Genomic DNA, 20,000 nt, shown 5'->3' with positions numbered 1-20,000 from the left:
ACAAAAGGATATTACTAAACCAAATCCACCAAGTAACATCGCTTTCATCCTGTTTCAACTTGAATTTTACACCTAAATAAATCTTTTGCTCAATTGCCTGTGATGTTACCAACTCCAGGCACAGCAAATTAACTTGATTACTCTTGTCTTACCTTAAAAAAACAATATATTTCTAATGCTAAGATGAGTTTTGATATAAATTTCACCATTTCTGTTTTTTCTTTGCTTGGTAAGTATTTTTAAATTACAATGGCTTGAAGAAATATTATTATCAATTACAAGAAAAAAATAATTACACGCAAATATATATATATATATATATATATATATATATATATATATATATATATATATATGCATATATATATATATATATATATATATATATATATATATATATATATATATATATATATATATCGTAAGGAAATTTCCCTTATTAACGTAAATAATTTTGAAGGATTAAGAAAATAAATTTTCCAGTGGCTATGGGGCCATCTGTTGGTAGAGCTCGTAGCTAGGTATGTCATACATGTGTATTTTTGTTTTTCATATCCGTGGTGGGAGAGAGGAGGAGCCAAGAGGCAGCTAGCAAGACTGTTTACCTTGAAAGGTAAATTTGTTATGTACGTCCGTGTTCCATGAATTCGTCTGCAAAGGACAATCTTTCCTGCTTCAAGTGGTGGTGGAGTGACTTGGTGATGGACAGCAACCATTGGCTAATACCAAAGCTCCTGTTAGTCTAGGGACAGACTCGTTTTGACCACTTCGAAGCCTGCAGACGCGACACTGCCGTTCAGTTTTGCCTTGGGGTAAGAATAAAATTGTGTAGTTTCCCTTGCTGAACGATTTTGGAAAGCCTGAAGTGTTTTCATCGGTGTGTGCCGCTGGTACCAGTAATTATGTGATCATTCAAGCATAACATTACGTTAATGGTTTGGATCTCCACGGGTTCGTCCTTCAAACCTAATTTAATGACAAAGACCTGGTGCAAGAGAACTTACATCATCCCACGGAAATTAAGCTATTGTTAAATGTATGTAAATAGTTAGGGTTTATTAATTTAAATTGTCTCCAGTCTATTCCTTTTACTTTCCTATCACCATATATATAGTTTGTGTGTGAGTGCATCATTGATGGTTGGTTCTTTGTCTTTTTCTTTTATTTTTCCTGTGTGCTAGAGTTTGTTTGGGTCCTAGATGCCTTTTTGTAATGCGAATGGTTTATTTCCTTCCTGGCTGGAGATTTATTTTCATTTGAGGAAAATTTAGGTTTATGTAATAAACAGGAATTTGAATTTGATTAAGAGTCTTTTTTAACCTTTCCTTCTCGGTGGATTTTGATACGTCAATGTCTAGTTCTAGTTGGCTGAATGCAAAGAACCTGTGACAATATATATATATATATATATATATATATATATATATATATATATATATATATATATATATATATATATATATATATATGTATTATATATATATATATATATATATATATATATATATATATATATATATATATATATATATATATATATATATATATATATATATATATATATATATATATATATATATATATATATATATATATATATATATATGTATATATGTATATATGTATATATATATATATATATATATATATATATATATATATATATATATATATATATATATATATATATATATATATATATATATATATATATATATATATATATATATATTATATATGTATATGTATATATATATGTATATGTATATATTTGTATATATATATGTATGTATATATATATATATATATATATATATATATATATATATATATATATATATATATATATATATATATATAATGTTAAACTAACCATATTTCATTATAAGCTATGTTAAACTAACTATATTTCATTATAAGCTACATTTTTACTTTACTAATTCCTACTTGGTTTCCGCTGATATGCTAATGATGGAGTGGTAAGGGTAATAAGATCTCTGATCAGGTTTCATGTAATATTCTTTATTGGATTTATATGTTTGACGATATGTAAGAAAACTCAAATAATATTGAAGTCTGCTAATAATTAATCAGCAAAACGACAAAGTTAGTCATTAGGCATTGAAGACTGACACCTCAATTTTGGAGATGAATTTATATTTTCTGAAAAGTAAACAATTCCATGTACTTTACATTTTTCTTATCAACATCATCTGAATGAGGATAATAACTGATCTAAAAGCAATGATGAAAAAGCAACAACAACAACAACAATAATAATAATAATAAAACTTTTGATTAATATTATGATTAATGATAATAATAATGATGATATCAATAATAATAAAGATAATGCCAATTATTATCGTATCTATTATCACTATACTGATTATTTTTCAGTTATACGAGACTTTATCATCATTGCCCATCTTAAATAACGCATTCCATATTCTCCGATTTTTCTCAAGTGGAAAACTATGTAGTAAATGCCCTATGGAAACTTGCTAGGGACACACGAATGCGGAGGGTTAACAATACATAGTGGAAAGGTTAGACGTTATTAGTACAAGCATGTAGGAGAATAGAATAACAAAATTAATCAGAAATGATGAATCTGGCGGTATCTGGAAACACTGGAAAAATAAATGTTACCGTTGAGGGGACATTACAAGTATTAATTCTGAAGGAGGGGGAGCAGGTGGATGAGTGGCTATTGGTTGGGAGGCTTTTATCAAATGCAAAGAACAACCTTTCATCCTTGGAGACCCGGGAATGAATAGAGAGACGCCCTCTGTTGAGGCGATAATTTTATGGTATGGTTTCAAGTCTTGTAACTGATTTTAAATCATGATTCAGCGTGTATTGTAATGATTCTTTCTTAAGCTTTTGCGTCTGCTGTAACTGATTCTCAGTCCTACTTTCTCAGCTAGCGTAATTGATTCTTAGTCCTGTTTTCGCCTCTATCGTAACTGATTCTCTCTCAAACTTTCACGATTATTGTAACAGATTTTATGTCATGTTTCAACATTTATTGTAACAAATTCTGTGTTAGATTTTATGTCTACTGTATCTGATTCTTAGTCAAGCTTTAGCGTCTATTGTAAATGATTCTTAGCCATGCTTTTGCATCTAATATAGCTAATTCTTAGTCATGCTTTCGCATCTATCGTAACTGATTCTATGTTATGCTTTTGTATCTATTGTATCTGATTCTAAATCATGCTTTTTCGTCTATTTTAACCTAATCTATGTCATTAATTTACGTCTGTTGTAACCGATTCTACGTCATGATTTCCCATCAATTTTAACTAATTCTATGTCATGCATTCGCATCTACTGTATCTGATTTTAAGTCATGCTTTCCGGTCAATTGTAACTAATTCTATGACACACTTTCGCATCTATTGTATGTGATTCAAAGTCATGCTTTCCCGTCATTTGTTACTAATTCTAAGCCATATTTTCACGTCTATTGTAGCTCACTCTTTATCATGCTGGTACATCTATTGAAACTGTCAGGCGGCGAATTCCACCGTATGGCATAAGGTAAGGTTAAAAGATTTAGTACATTATGAATTGGTGAAAGACTATGGGAGACACGACGTCACACAAGTGTAATATAGGTAAGAGCCAAATTTCATACTTTGTGCGAAGTGCCTCAATTCTTTGTGTCTGTTAGATGTAATAGGAGTGGGCCTGTCAATGCATTATCATTGCTATTACTATTCTTAGCGCTATCATTATTAGCATTTTCGTTATTATTATTCTTGTTATAATTATTAATATCATTATCAATATTATCATTAGAGTCAATAATGTACAAAATTTCTCTTTATTTTGCGAGCCTGGTTGTTCATCTAAAGAAGAGAAAACCATTCTCGGAAGAAGAATGAAGAAAATAAGAATATACTAAATCATTCAACAGGTAAACGAATATCAAAAGCAAAAGCTAATCACTACTCAAACTTGTATATTCTTTTATGTTTCTGACATCGGTAATAATCTTTACTATTAGCAAAGTCACCACAAAAGATGTCAGGGATTAAATTTCTCTCATTTCTATTACCAAAAAATCTCATTTCACCAAGTTTTATGATATGTATTATTCTATTTGACGTGAGGATAATATCAAAATGAGATTTGTAACAATCCTTTTTGTCAAATAGGAGAGAGAGAGAGAGAGAGAGAGAGAGAGAGAGAGAGAGAGAGAGAGAGAGAGAGAGAGAGAGAGAGAGAGAGAGTCTTTTAAACAATCTTCTTCTTCCCAGCTGGTTCCCATTTTTATATGGGGTCGCCGTTGCGGATGAGCCGTTTCCATCTTTTTCTATTCTTCGCTTCTGCCTCATCAATCCCCTTCTCCTGTAAGTCTCCTCTTACACAGTCCCACCATCTCTTTCTTGGTCTCCCTCTTCTTCTTCCTCCCTGAACCTCCATCTCCATAGTATGTCTCCCAACGTGGTCCTAATCTCTCCTCATCAGGTGTCCATACCCTCTCAGCCTCCCTTCCTGCACTTTCTTTGATATTTCCACTACCTTTGTCGACCCCCTTATGTAGTCATTTTTTATCCGATCCTCTCTTGTCACCCCAGACATCCACCTAAGCATTCTCATTTCTGCCACATCCATCTTCTTCTCCTCTGTCTTCCTCATGCTTGCTGTTTCCGTTCCATACAGGATTGCTGTTCTTACCACTGTCTTATAAAATTTTCCTTTCAACCTCAGTGGTATTGTTTTGTCATAAAGAACTCCTGAGGCTGCTCTCCAGTTGTTCCAGCCTGCCTGTACCCGATGTTTAACTTCATCTTCCATACCTCCTCCAGCATTAACAAAGTCTTTTAAACAATATACAGTAGTATTTAAATTCTGGCCGTTGTAATCAACTATGAAAATGTGACCCCCGGCTATTTCTCAGCGAAATTTTCTCCACATAATTTAAAGAAATAAGAATTATATATTCTTTTTCATCTCTGCAGGAGATTAGCCTATGCTTTTAGCCGAGAGCAAATGCTCGCTAAAGCTAATTCTTGTGCTGAAATGAGCTCAGATAGACTAGGAGAATAAAAATACCGGTCTGTCGTATGATGGTTGCCCGGCTTCAAATCCTGTTCCAGTGGAATTCCATTTGCAAAGCGGAGGAATTAGCAACCGAGGAATAACTGGGGGATTATTAAAATCTGGGGACGAAAACCTTTCCTCTTTGTCATGTTTTCAATGAGCTTCGTTTCTCCTCGACTCTGGACATTTTGAACACTAGGATATCGGGATGATTGCAATGAGGTGAAAAATTAAAGATGATGAAATATCCATCCATCCATATCCCAAGGTACTTCCCCCAATTTTAGTGGGTAGCCGACATCAAGAAATGAAACAGATATAAAAAAAATAAAAGGGGACCTCTCCATTCTACGTTCCTCCCAGCCTGACAAGGGACTCAACCGAGTTCAGCTGGTACTGCAAGAGTGCCACAGCCCACCCTCCCCCGTTATCCACCATAGATGAAGCTGCATAACACTGAATCCCCTACTGCTGCTACCGCCGTGGTCATGTAAGGCACCGGAGGAAGCAGCAGGGCCTACCGGAACTGTGTCACAATCGCTCGCCATTCATTCCTATTCCTAGCAAGCTCTCTTGCCTCTCTCACATCTATCCTCCTATCACCCAGAGCTTTATTCACTCCAACCAAACCTTGCCCTTCCTCTTGTACTTCTCCCATCAACTCTTGCATTCATCACCTTCTTTAGCAGATAGCCATTTTCCATTCTCTCAACATGGCCAAACCACCTCAACATATTCATATCCACTCTAGCCGCTAACTCATTTCTTACACCCGTTCTCACCCTCACCACTTCGTTCTTATCCCTATCTACTCGATATACACCATCCATACTCCTCAGACACTTCATCTCAAACACATTCAATTTCTGTCTTTCCGTCACTTTTATTCCCCACAACTCCGATCCATACATCACAGTTAGTACAATCACTTTCTCATATAGATCTCTCTTTACATTCAAGCCCAACCCTCTATTTTCAACTATTCCTTTAAGTGCCCCCAACACGTTGCAACTTTCATTCACTCTCTGATGTACATCTGCTTCCACTCCACTATTTACTGCAACAACAGACCCCAAGTACTTAAACTGATCCACCTCCTCAAGTAACTCTCCATTCAACATGACATTCAACCTTGCACCACCTTCCCTTTTCATACATCTCATAATCTTATTCTTACCTACATTAACTCTCAACTTCCATCTCTCACACACCCTTCAAAATTCTGTCACTAATCGGCCAAGCTTCTCGTCCATGTTTGCAACCAGTACAGTATCATCTGCAAACAACAACCGATTTACCTCCCATTCATGGTCATTTTCGTCTACCAGTTTTAATCCTCGTTCAAGCACTTGAGCATTCACCTCTCTCACCTCTTTGACCACTTCATCAACAATATGATAAAATATATATTCGATAATAATTTTAAAAGACAACGTATCTTCCATTCTGAAAATGAAAATCTTTCAGAATTCATCTTTCTAAAATGATGATCTTCTCAACTTTCGTAATTATGAGCCTTGCAGAATTATATGAAAGTATATAAAAAATGTTTATAAAAAGAAGAATCGCGTTTGAGGGTGCTGAGTATTTGATTAAAATCTATAATGCCCAAAACTGGGTACTTTCATATAGTTAACTTATGAAAAGGCTGTTGGTTGGGCCCTCAGCATATCGTGAATATTAAGAACAATCCTAGGAAATAAAAAAAAAAAAAGAAAAAAAACTGAAAACTGTCGGCAACTAAAATTGGCTTGAAAATTTTATCTTCGTGTTAATGAAATAAAAAAATCTTCCATCTTGATAAGATATGATTATCAAATCTTAACCTGATGTCAATAACTTATCCATATTAGAAAAACCATTTTAATTTCTGCATTTTAATGGCATTTGATGCTATTTACCAATTATTATGTTTCATGGGTATACATAATACCACAACTAATTATCATCTCCCGGGTGGCATGGTGGATTCTATGCATGTGTGCAGTTAGGTTGCGACTGAAAGGTAAGGTGAGTGCAACCAAACTTTCTCAACCAATTATCAAGTTTATATACAGCAACTTGGGAGCAGGAACGTCATAAAAATTCAAACACAACAGAACAAGAGCTAGTAAGATAACACAAGTTGATCTACTAACAGTGCAGGGAAAAGTACGTGAAAAGATAGAAAATCTAAACCGTTGCAGTGTACGAGTGTGTTTAAAGGTAAGTTTTGCATGCAGTGATTTCTGCACTCATCGCTGAGCACTAATCAAATTTATTCCTATGGGGCTGTTTTGCAACGAGTGATTATCGCTACAGTCGCGAACGATCATCGCTAGTGCCAAATAGTCGCTCATTTCAAAATAGTCCCACAGAAATAAATGTAATTAGTGCTCAGCGATGATCGCTGAGTGATCATCCCTGAGCGGTGATTGCAAAAATCGCTGCATGCAAAACGTACCTTGAAACATGTGCGGTACATGGCTTCCCCTAAAAATGGCATACATGTGAAATAGGGCGCCGTGCTCTAGCAAGGGGTACTGTAGGCAGGTCATCTGGCAGAATATATACTGTACATTGGAGACCCAGTATTCTTTGCTACGAATGTTGATGCAAAAAGTCTTCGGCATATGACGGATCACGAGGAAGGGGCCCATATAAGGGGGCGGTAACAGTGGCTTAGCAGTGTCATTGCGAGAAAAATGTGTGTTGCCGAGTGCAGATCGGTCGGTATGTGTTGCTTAGCAAGGGAAATGTAAGTCTGGCAGTATGGAGTAAATTCTCCCATGATGTGACGTAGGATCTAGAGATTGTCGAAGGAGGTTGCAGACGGAAAAAAATTAGCAGAGTTGTAGGTGGTTGTATGATGTAGGGTGATTCCTAGGAGATTTGCTAATGATGCCCACAATTGAACAATGAAAGAAGTACCCCTGTTAGAAGTAATATGCTCAGGGATACCAAATATTGCTATCCATCCTGACAGTAAGGCAAATATACATGAGACAGACATTAAAGTTTCCATGGGAAGCTCTTCAGGCCAATAAGTGGAGCAGTTGATGATGGAAAACAGGTAATTATGTCCTTGTGATGCAGGTAGGGGACCCACTATATTGACGTGAATGTAGGCAAAATGCCGCAAAGGTTAAGGAAAGGTACCCACTTCTGAATCCATGTGTTGATGTACTTTTGAAGTTTGGCATGAAGTACTAGCACAGACCCAAATCTTAGCATCCTTAGTAATGCTGTGCCAAATGAATTTCATCTTCAGTATCTATGCAGTAGATTGTCATGAGGGATGTGAGAAGCCACGAAATCAATGACTTTGGCAACTTCAAAATCTTCAATTACCATTTTTATAGAATTATCATAAATTTTCGTTTATATTTAACTTATTAGAATTATCATTATTATTAAGATTATTGAATTTATTGCTTTTATTAAAATGATTAGGATTTTTATTATTGTGAAATCAAACACCTGTCGGCGCATAGAAGAATGTATCCACGATGTAGGTCTACAAGTACTGACATCACAAAGGAGGGTGGTGTTGGAACGATCGGGAAAGAAGTCTTCCCAAAGGAGGGATGTGCAAGATGTCCTATGTGCTTGATGCTCTAGATATTTTCGTTGGGCTTCTGCTAAGGCATTGTAATCAAATGGAGAAATCGTCTGGCCGAATGCTGATTTTGGCGGCGAACATGGCCTAGAATTTCAGCCTGCTGAGCGTAGGAATGGGCTGACTGACTTTGAGCCCGTCTCGGCGCGCGCCTCAGCCAATCAGGGAGCTTGGATACCTCTCTCAGCCCAGTCCACTGAGCGAGAGAGGAGACTACCTGACTTTTTGGCTGGCTTGGCGCGCGTCCTGACCAATCATTATCCAGGATTCCTTCCTACCTCTCAGCCTGGGAGGCCGAGCCGAGCTCGTCGTACATCTGCCACCCGAACTTACAACCTCCGCTCGACCAATCAAAATTCGAGGCCCCTCTCTACGAACCAGAGCCAGGATATATAAGGACCCAGAACTAGCCAGAGCCTCACTTATCGCCTGAAGACGGAGCAAGCTGTTCCGAAACGCGTCGCAACCCACTCCTGACTTTACCTGTAATTTTCGAGTATTACTTGTACATGTATTAATTACATCCAGCCTTAACCTGATTTGTATCCTTCACCCTGATGAGCTTCGCCAACTTGCTAGCTAAATATAGCAATCCTGAAAAAAGAATTGTCCGAAGAATCGAGAAATTGGACAAGAAATTTAATTCTGCCGATGCAGCCATATTATTCAACTCCACCTGTTTGAAGGAGGGTCTCCTACCAAGATATTATTATTATTATTATTATTATTATTATTATTATAATTATTATTATTATTATTATTATAACCATTTGCTAAACTACAACAATAGTTGTTTTCGAAAAGCAGGATGTTATAAGCCCAGCGGCTCCAACAGGGAAAATAGCCCAGTGAGGAAAGAAAACAAGGAAAAATAAAACATCGTTAAACCAGTAACAACATTAAATTAAACATTTCCTCAATAAACTATTAAACTTCAACCAAACAAGAGGAGGAGAAATAAGATAGAATAGTGTCCAAGTATACCCTCGAGCAACAGAGTTTAAATCTCATTATACTTTGATAGTTTTGGTTGTCAGAAAGAATGACGGCCAAAGGGATAAGAAGAGGATGACCTAGTATATATTACAGAATTCCTTTGATATATATCTATATGCCACCATAAATCATTTCTCTAGAGAGAGAGAGAGAGAGAGAGAGAGAGAGAGAGAGAGAGAGAGAGAGAGAGAGAGAGAGAGAGAGAATAGAATTTCTCGATCTTGAAAATAAAAAGACAGAAAGAAACAAAGAGCTGAATGATCACCTATATAGGGAAATAAATTATTCATAAGTTTTTATCTATTATCATGGATAATTCTTTTCAGAGACAGAAAAAAATAATAATGAAATTTAAATTAGAGTCCATCCTGCAAGAATATAGCTGTTGTAAATGATGGGGCTATTTGCAAAATGGTGCAGTTTCGAAATCAGTTATTTCCGTTTCCACTGATAGAAAATAGCTTAAGCCTGCCTGACACCTGCGCGCATTTTTGCCACGCACTGGCACGCATTGATGCGCGCCATTGCGTGCCATATTGTGGCACGCACTGGTGATTTTCCCGCACTGTTCACGACCAGTTCACTTCAGTTCGCGCATCGTTCATGCGACGTTCACGCGATGGCACGAATTGGCACACGTAGTTCACGAGAAGTTCACGACAAGTTCACGCGAGTTCCCTCATCATTCCGCATCGTTTCCGCATCGTTCACGCCAGTTCACGCCAGTTCACGAATTGGCCACTCCATATAAAAATGGGGCTTCTCCAAGCCGAGGACATTCTTGGATTGGCTTCGGAAGAGACAACAATGCTTTCTGTCAGACACACCATTGCATTGAGGAGAAGAAACGTATCTTTTTCGTTTGTATTTTTTTTGCCCTTTATTTTTGTTTCAATAAGAAAGCATTTGATTTACATATATATAGCAGACATAAAATATGTAAAAGTATTAAGAAAGCATTTTATTTTAACATTAAAAGCAGCAAACATGAAAAGTTTTTAGGCTGTTGATTTTAAGGTAATAGAGAAAAAAGTGTGTTTAAATAAGAAATCATTTTATTTTTACATTAAAACAGCAAACAGAAAAAATTTGTTTTGCCCTTCATTTCAAGGTAATAAAGAAGAATAAGTATGTTGATGAAATAAAACATCATTTTATTTTTACATTCAAACAGCAAACTTAAAAATTTCTTGGGTTTATTTTTCAATTCATTTTTATTTAAAACAGAAGTTTTGGGTCTTCATTGGTAATAGAGGAAAATAAGTGTGTGCATGAAATAAGACATCATTTTATTTTTACATTCAAACAGCAAATATAAACAATTATTAGGTTTATATTTTTCTTTCCTTTTCATTATTTTTTTTTCGTTTCCTTTTTGTTTCTCTTCATTATAAAGTTATAGAAATAGTTTGAAATAAGACATCATTTTATTTTTACATTCAAACAGCAAATATAAACAATTATTAGGTTTATTTTTCTTTCCTTTTCATTAATTTTTTCGTTTTCTTTTTTTTTCCCTTCATTAAAAAGTTATAAAAATAGTTTGAAATAAGATATATTTTTTTTTCACATTAAAACAGCAAATATGAAAATTCATTAGGTTTATTTTTCTTTCCTTTTCATTAATTTTTTCGTTTCCTTTTTGTTTCTCTTCATTATAAAGTTATAGAAATAGTTTGAAATAAGATATAATTTTTTTTCATATTAAAACAGCAAATATAAAAATTTATTAGTTTTATTTTTCTTTCCTTTTCATTAATTTTTTCGTTTCCTTTTTGTTTTTCTTCATTATAAAGTTATAGAAATAGTTTCAAATAAGATATCATTTTTTTTTCACATTAAAACAGCAAATATAAAAATTTATTAGGTTTATTTTTCTTTCCTTTTCATTAATATTTTCGTTTCCTTTTTGTTTCTCTTCATTATAAAGTTCACGCCACTTCCCGCATCGTTCACTCCAGTTCACTCCAGTTCCCGCCAGTTCCCGCACTGTTCACTCCAGTTCACTCCAGTTGGTGCATCGTTCACAACTATTTCACGGCCATTTAGTGCGTGCCAATGCGTGCCACAAACTTTAAACATTTCAAAGTTTTGGGCTCGCATGGCACGCATTGGTACGCTCTGGCACGCGAGTTCCCGCACTGTTCACGACATTTTCAAGGCTCGTTCACGCGAGTTCGCGCATCAATGCGTGCCAGTGCGTGCCACGAATGCGTGCAAGTGTCAGGGGGGCTTTACTCTGAATGTGTATGAAATCCATCCAAACATTAATTAAGATTTAGGAAATAAATGAGTTCATTTTCATACGTGAATTATGGTATGGTGCATGTTAAATGATATTCAATAATTTGTTATTGCCACTTTATTTTGATTATATGTTCATCAATTAATGTTTTTCTTTTTTTTTTTTTTTGAGCCTACCAGGAACTGAGATAGGAAATGAGCTTAATATCTTTATTATAATTGTGTGTATATTTGTCTGAATTTACCCATTTGAATAGAAGCAGTACGTATTAATCTGAAAAAATAACTTTTATTTCCAGAAGTTTTGTAATATAATAATTGTGGTAGTCTATTGGAAACGTCCCTGCCTGGTGTTCTGCTGGAGGGGAGATCGAGTCCCGCTCGAATACGATAGTTTCTTGTAGTGTTTGCAATCTATTCTTGTGAGACAAGAAACAATTAAGAAGCATAAGATAGGGATCTACGGTACGAAGTGTGCACACCAGTTTTACTCACTGCAAACGAGCCTTCTGTGTAAAAATGCGAAGCGGCTAGTATGGAGGAAGTTTAAGGCACATATGGTTCATCCATGATTCCTCAGATATAGGATAAATAATGAAGTGAATGATTTTGTTCATCTCCGATGCTACTCCTGTGGGGGAAATAGTTAAATGAATATAAATACATACATAAATACACGCAATCATATATGTACACATATATATGCACTGTATACATATATTATACATAGATATATAATGTATATACCATATAAACACACATATATAGAAACATACATACACATGTACAGACACACACACAAACACACACACACAAACATATATATATATATATATATATATATATATATATATATATATATATATATATATATATATATATATATATATATATATATATATATATATATATATATATATATATATAAGCTAGGTATGATAAAACTAAGAAGACAAAAAACAAATCTATTGCTCCAAGGAATCTAAGAAACCGTAAAGTAGAACAAATAGGGCTTATCCCCACAATATTTCTAGAGACACAAAAGCGACATTGGGATAATCTCCACAGTAAACCAAAGCTTGTGAGCTTTGAGGTTTTTAAGTATTTAGTAAATGATTGAGCTGGAGAACAGGTACTTTTCCTCTGATGTCACTTGTAGATTAACACTAAATAAAAAGTCACATAAAAAGTATATTGTTGGAACGCTTCTACTTCATTGTTGATACAAAGGTGTGTGTGTTTGTATGTGTGTAGACATAGGTTGTATGTTGTAATAATACTTTCAAATGCTTACGACGAAGATGTGAATATTCAACACTATACAGATTACTTAGGGGATAAAATGACAATTGAAAAGTCTATCACTGAATTTATAACATTAAATGGAACTGGGTTATCTGAAGTTGAGGGAGGTTGGACAGGTTAATTATGAATGAGTTAAATCTTAATTCTTATTTCCTTTGTAAGGCTTTCAACATCTATCACTGGTTTCTTTTTAAAAGGATGTTATGTTTAGTAATTTAATTAATCGCCAAGGCGTTGATGGGATTTGAACGAAAATTAATAAAAGCCGTGAAATATTTTAAGATTTTCAATTAAATTTCATTAAATTGTTGAGTTGCTCAAACAGAAAAGAAAATGTTGACAACCCTACTATACTTATAATGAAATAATCTTTGTTTCAATGGCTTTTCTCGAAACATATTTATATAGGTAGATATTATAGATAAGAGTTGATTTGTTTACGACAAAAATATTTTCATTTTTTTGAGAAATTTTATCCAAAGGTTAAGTTTCCTAATCCAGCTGAAACAATATTCCTTGTTTTACAAAGGAAAATGTTAATCTAGTGATTACACACATAATATATCACATGATGTTATAAATTATTTCAAATATGACGTTTATACGTCAGCTTAGGTTTATCTGTGAATATTCTTGAATAAAAATAAGCAAAAGGCTCTTATGTATATTGTATTTTTTTTTTTTTAGCTTAAAATGGTCTTATATTCTAATCCATTTTGTTACAGGAGGTAGATCACGACCTGTGTTCCCTAAACATGTAAGGTCCTGGAAATGACATCTGAACACAAAGTTAAGAGACCAAACAAACAATCATTGATCGTGAATATCCTATAATTCCCATAGCTTCTTAAAACAGGAAAAGTAGCACTTATCAGTGAAATTACAGAAAGCCAGGGAAAGGAAAGTTATTCGGTACACAAAGGAGACAATAGGAATATGGTCTGCATAAGACTAATCATATAATCCTGATGACAATGGGAAGGATTTCAATAAGAGCTAGTGACTCACGGTGAGTCAAGAAAGCCAATAGAATGAGCCAGGTAGATACTGTCTCCATACGTTCCATTTACTCTATTCAGAGATATCTTCGGCCAGAATCAGGCATAGCACATAATCCTAGAAACTGAATATTCAACTTCATCGCCAACGAGACAGTGCCCAAGACCGTGATGGATCCGAGGACTGGTTTTTATTTGCCAGGATGATTAATTTTCGTTTATCTCCTTAATGCAAATTGAGCAGCCCCCCTCTAAGAAAGAGGATTTCCAACTGGACCAGCGTCCCATGAAAGAGGCGATGGCTCTGAGCCTTGACTCCATCTCGTTGTTTTAAAATGTTTGTTCTAATATCCGTCGTCGGAAGAAAACAAAAAGTGTATTGCGTCCAGCTAACACTTAATTGATGCGTGGATGGAGAGAGCCATGACGAACGCTGTAGCATTCCATTTTGGAAAACTCTGTGAAGGTTCTCGCTTATGGGGAAATGATTACTACATGCTTTTTGTTCAATATTTTTGTTTGAAGTAACACTTATATACACATATATGTGTGTATTTCCTTTGGTGTATTTGTATATATATGTACACACACACACACACACACACATACATATATATATATATATATATATATATATATATATATATATATATATATATATATATATATATATATATATATATTATATATATATATATATATACATATAAATAAATAAATAAAATATATATATATTATATATATATATATATATATATATATATATATATATATATATATATATATATATATATATATATATATGTATAGGAACAAGTTTATGCATTCACATATATATACACATATATCTTAAATGTTTACGAGAAGTGTGAGGTTAAAAATTAAATGTATTTATACAGTTCTCTCTCTCTCTCTCTCTCTCTCTCTCTCTCTCTCTCTCTCTCTCTCTCTCTCTCTCTCTCTCTCTCTCTCTGTATATATATATATATATATATATATATATATATATATATATATATATATATATATATATATATATATATATATATAGATTATTTATATATATATATATATATATATATATATATATATATATATATATATATATATATATATATATATATATATATATGTTTATATGTATAATTAAATAGCTGTGTGATATAAAGGTCGATAGTGTCTTTGTCATAAGTCAAGGAATGCATCCTATAAAGTAAAAAAATAGGCGATTTCCGGCAATAAATTTTTTTCATGAGACATTTATTTTAGGGTCAAATTAATTCTACTTAATAGCTTTCTAGGAGTCATAACACATCAGTTTCCCAGACCAGCCAAGCTGAGTATTCTTTTCAATGTCACCTAGTGATAGAGGGGCTTTGCTGATATATGGTCCTTTGTCTTTTTTAGAGACTGGTTTCAGTTTTTTGGGGGGCGGGGAGGGGGAGGCGGGGGGGGGGGGTGGCGTGCGAAGAAACAGGGCTAGAGTGATGTTTATGGGCTGTTTGTAACTCAGTGTATGTATTGTGGCTTTATTGTGTTACTAATTTTGAAGCTAGTATAAGTTAATAATAATAATAATAATAATAATAATAATAATAATAATAATAAAAATAATAATAATAATGATGTTAATATCAACAAAAACAACAACAACAATAATAATAATAATGATAATAATAATAATAATAATAATAATAATTGCATGTAGAAATGGTGCCAATAACCATAGGAGCACTATTATTATTATTATTATTATTATTATTATTATTATTATTATTATTATTATTATTACCTCCGCCAGGAGGTTATGTTTTCGGTTCGGTTTGTTTGTTTGTTTGTTTGTTTGTTTCTCTGTTTGTCTGTCTGTCTGTGGACAACGTAGAGGCCACATTTCTACACGGAATCACTTCAAACTTGGCCAAGTAGTTCCCCAATGTGTATGGAAGAACTGATTAAATTTTGGTCAAGGTCACCCCAAGGTCAAGGTCACAGGGGTCACTGGTGTCACTATGACATAAGTGGCCATATCAAGAGACAGAAATAAAGCACTGACTTTTGCATAAGCCAACAGGGAAGTCCTAGTCCAGGCGCAACCCATGGGTGATGTTCAAATTTATAAAGGTCAAAGGTCAAGGTCATATTGGTGCATTATATCAATGTCATATTAAGTATCAGTGGCAAATGAACAAAGATCACTTGAAGGTCAAAAGTCAAGCAGGTCACTTGAAGGTCAAGGTCACGTGAAGGTCAAGGTCACGTGAAGGTCAAGGTCACCTGAAGGTCAAGGTCACGTGAAGGTCAAGTACATTTGAAGATCAAGGTCACTTGAAGCCAAGGTCATGTGAAGGTCAAGGTCACGTGAAGGTCAAGGTCACTTGAAGGTCACGTGAAGGTCAAGGTCATGTGAAGGTCAAAGTCACATTAAGGTCAAGGTCACTTGAGGGTAAAGGTCACGTGAAGGTCAAGGTCACTTGAAGGTCAAGGTCACTTGAAAGCCAAGGTCATGTGAAGGTCAAGGTCACGTGAAGGTCAAGGTCACGTGAAGGTCAAGGTCACTTGAAGGTCACGTGAAGGTCAAGGTCATGTGAAGGTCAAAGTCACATCAATTCATGATTCTAGGACATATGGCGCTCTAGGTCACCTTGGCGGAGGTATGTCCTCTACGAGGACCATGTCCGCGTTCAGGACTTGCTCACTTGTTACCTCCGCCAGGAGGTTATGTTTTCGGTTCGGTTTGTTTGTTTGTTTGTTTGTTTGTTTCTCTGTTTGTCTGTCTGTCTGTGGACAACGTAGAGGCCACATTTCTACACGGAATCACTTCAAACTTGGCCAAGTAGTTCCCCAATGTGTATGGAAGAACTGATTACATTTTGGTCAAGGTCACCCCAAGGTCAAGGTCACAGGGGTCACTGGTGTCACTATGACATAAGTGGCCATATCAAGAGACAGAAATAAAGCACTGACTTTTGCATAAGCCAACAGGGAAGTCCTAGTCCAGGCGCAACCCATGGGTGATGTTCAAATTTATAAAGGTCAAAGGTCAAGGTCATATTGGTGCATTATATCAATGTCATATTAAGTATCAGTGGCAAATGAACAAAGATCACTTGAAGGTCAAAAGTCAAGCAGGTCACTTGAAGGTCAAGGTCACGTGAAGGTCAAGGTCACGTGAAGGTCAAGGTCACCTGAAGGTCAAGGTCACGTGAAGGTCAAGTACATTTGAAGATCAAGGTCACTTGAAGCCAAGGTCATGTGAAGGTCAAGGTCACGTGAAGGTCAAGGTCACTTGAAGGTCACGTGAAGGTCAAGGTCATGTGAAGGTCGAAGTCACATCAATTCATGATTCTAGGACATATGGCGCTCTAGGTCACCTTGGCGGAGGTATGTCCTCTACGAGGACCATGTCCGCGTTCAGGACTTGCTCACTTGTTATTATTGTTTTTATTATTATTATTATTATTATTGTTTTTATTATTATTATTATTATTATTATTATTACTTGCTAAGCTACAAACCTGGTTGGAAAAGCTAGATTCTAAAAGCCGAAGGGCTCCATCAATGAAAATAACCCAGTGAGGAAAGGAATTAAGGAAATAAACTACAAGAGAAGTTCAAGAACAATAATAACATTTGAATAAATCTTTTATATTTAAACTATAAAATATTCTAGAAAACAAGAGGATAAAAACTTCCAAATAACAAGAAGAAGAGAAGTAAGATAGAATAGTATGCCCGGGTGTACCCTAAACCAAGAGATCTCCAACCCAAGACAGTCTATGGCCCTACTCAAGACAAGAGAAAAATGGGTTGATTTGGAGTGTCAATATCCTAGAAGAGCTGCTTACCATAAGTTAAGAGTCTCCTCTACTTTTACCAAGAGGAAAGTAGCCACTGAACAATTACAGTGTAGTAGTTAACTTCGTGAGAGAAAAAGAAGTGTTTTGGTAATTTCGGTGTTGTTAAGTGTATGAGGAAAGAGGAGAATTTGTAAATAATAGGCAAGACTATTCTGTATATGTGTCGGCAAAGATGAAACGAGCTGTAATCAAAGAGAGGGATCCAATGTAATACTCTCTTGCCAGGAAAAGGAACTAATAAATCTCCAGGGGGTAGTATTTCAACGGGTGGCTGGTGCCTTGGCCAACCTACTACCTACAAGGGACAATACCTAAGGCATTGAAAAGGAATCTCAAGAAGGTAGGAGTAGGTATAGCACCAGGACTTTTACAGAAGAGAATGCTACCTGAAACAACATATAGTTAGTAACGTAATGAATTTCTATGGAAGCTGGGTATAACCCGGAACCCCCCTTCTATAACCATAAGTCTCTTTAGACTGTGAATAAAAATATATGATATTTGAAATAATATTCGTAAATGCTTAATCATTGTGATAGAATTTTTTATTTGATATCTAGAAGTAAAATTGACCAGCATAAGCATCTTGTCATAATCATACTCAAAGATTGTAATGGAAATATGAAAAAAAAAAAAATTCAAATTAGAGCCAAGGTTATGTCTACATTTTATAACCAGCGTTGAAATTTCTTATGCACCATATCCACGATTTATCAAAAGATTCAGGAATATCTGATGAAGGTTACATTCTTGATTAAAACACTCCTACAGAGAGAGCGGACATGTTCCTGGTGAGTTTAGTCAACAAAGATCTCTCTCTCTCTCTCTCTCTCTCTCCTCTCTCTCTCTCTCTCTCTCTCTCTCTCTCTCTCTCTCTCTCTCTCTCCCGAATTCAGAAATAACTTGGATAAGATTACAAAAACTCCCTAAACGTTTTAAACTAATTCTTTTCAGCCAAAAGTTATGGTGTCTCTGGGGAAGGACTAAAAAAATCTTTGAGACATCCAAAATCTTTGTAAATCCGTGTAACTCTCTCTCTCTCTCTCTCTCTCTCCTCTCTCTCTCTCTCTCTCTCTCTCTCTCTCTCTCTCTCCTCTCTCTCTCTCTCTCTCTCGAATTGAAGAATAACTTAGATAAGATTACAAAAACTCTCTAAACGTTTAAACTAATTAGCTTCAGCCAAAAGCTGATGGTGTCTCTGGGGAAGGACTAAAAAATCTTTGAGACATCCAAAATCCTTGTAAATCCGTGTAACTCTCTCTCTCTCTCTCTAATTCAAGAATAACTTAGATAAGATTACAAAAACTCTCTAAACGTTTAAACTAATTCGCTTCAGCCAAAAGCTGATGGTGTCTCTGGGGAAGGACTAAAAAAATCTTTGAGACATCCAAAATCCTTGTAAATCCGTGTAACTCTCTCTCTCTCTCTCTCTCTCTCTCTCTCTCTCTCTCCTCTCTCTCTCTCTCTCTCTCTCTCTCTCTCTCTCTCGAATTCATGAATAACTTAGATAACATTACAAAAACTCCCTAAACGTTTAAACTAATTCGCTTCAGCCAAAAGCTGAGGATGTCTCTGGGGAAGGACTAAAAAAATCTTTGAGACATCCAAAATCCTTGTAAATCCGTGTAACTCTCTCTCTCTCTCTCTCTCTCTCTCTCTCTCTCTCTCTCTCTCTCTCGATCGATCGATCGATCGAATTCAAGAATAACTTAGATAAGATTACAAAAACTCCCTAAACGTTTAAACTAATTCGCTTCAGCCAAAAGCTGATGGTGTCTCTGGGGAAGGACTAAAAAATCTTTGAGACATCCAAAATCCTTGTAAATCTGTGTAACTCTCTCTCTCCTCTCTCTCTCTCTCTCTCTCTCTCTCTCTCTCTCTCTCTCTCATTCAAGATTAACTTAGATAAGATTACAAAAACTCCCTAAACGTTTAAACTAATTCGCT

General features: G+C 35.1%; 1 protein-coding gene across 1 annotated transcript in view; it reads left to right on the top strand.

Moving 5' to 3' along the window:
• LOC137652880 (uncharacterized) overlaps positions 1–20,000 on the top strand; it is a 68,927-nt gene that overhangs the window by 48,267 nt on the left and 660 nt on the right. The gene's annotated exons all lie outside the window — the stretch shown is intronic.

The sequence above is a fragment of the Palaemon carinicauda genome, chromosome 14 (assembly GCF_036898095.1).
Source record: "Palaemon carinicauda isolate YSFRI2023 chromosome 14, ASM3689809v2, whole genome shotgun sequence".
NCBI lineage: Eukaryota > Metazoa > Arthropoda > Malacostraca > Decapoda > Palaemonidae > Palaemon > Palaemon carinicauda.
Note: the sequence above shows the minus strand (reverse complement) of the source record. Positions and strands in the feature narration are given on the sequence as shown.